The following is a 1,156-nucleotide window of genomic DNA, read 5'->3' on the forward strand; positions in this document are numbered from 1 at the left end:
GAAGCCTTAGTAAAACTGAAGTCAATGGGAATCATGGGGAAATTGCTCCACTGGCTGGAGTCATATCTAGCAAACAGGAAGATGGTTGTGGTGGTTGAAGGTCAAACATCACAGCCCCAGGACATCACTGCAGGTGTTCATCAGGGCAGTGACCTAGGCCCAACCATTTTCAGCTGCTCTTTCAATGACCTTCTCTCCAACATAAGGTCAGAAATGGGGATGTTCGCTGGTGACTACACAGTGCTCAGCGCCATTAACAACTCCACAGATAATGAAGCAATCCATGCCCGCATGCAACATGTCCTGGAAGCCTTTCAGGCTTGGCCTGATAAGTGGCAGGTAACATTTGCACCAACGAAGTGCCAGGCAATGGCTATCTCCAACAAGCTAGGTTCTCACCTCCTCCGCTTAACATTCAGTGGCATTACCGTCGCCGAATTCCCCACTATCATTATCCTGGGTGTCACCATTAACCAGAAACATAACTGGAGCAGCCACATAAATAATGTGGAGCAAGAGCAAGTTAGAGTCTAGGTATTCTGTGGCGAGACTCTCACCTTTGACTCCCCAAAGCCTTTCTACTATCATCGAGCCACAAATAAGGGGTGTGATGGAAAACTCTCCCCTTGCCTGGATGAGTGCAGCTCCAACAGCACTCAAGGATCTCGACACCATTGAAAACAAAGCAGCCCGCTTGATTGGCACCCCATCCACCAAATTAAATCTTCACTCCCTCCACCACTGGCGTACTGTGGCTGCAGTGCGTACCATATACAGGATGCACTGCATCAACTCACGAAGACTTCTTTGGCAGCACCTCAGAAACCCGCAAACTCTTCCATCTAGAAGGACAACAGCAGCAGGCATATGGGAACACCAACACTTGCATTCACCCTCCAGATCACACACCATCCTGACTTAGATGTATATTGCGGATCCTTCATCATCGCTGGGTTAAAATCATGGAACTCCCTCCCTAACAGGACTGTGGGAGTTCCTTCACCACACGGACTTCAGTGGCTCACCACCACCTTTTCAAGGGCAACTAGGGATGGGCAATACATGCTGGCATTGCCAGCGACGCCCACATCCGATACACGAATACTTTTATTTAATATCACACCAAGGCAGCTGTCAGGCTGCGAATTATCTGCTT

The sequence above is a fragment of the Somniosus microcephalus genome, unplaced genomic scaffold, assembly GCF_052327205.1.
Source record: "Somniosus microcephalus isolate GS21.2 unplaced genomic scaffold, FLI_Smic_1.0 unresolved_chr2, whole genome shotgun sequence".
Taxonomy (NCBI): Eukaryota; Metazoa; Chordata; class Chondrichthyes; order Squaliformes; family Somniosidae; genus Somniosus; species Somniosus microcephalus.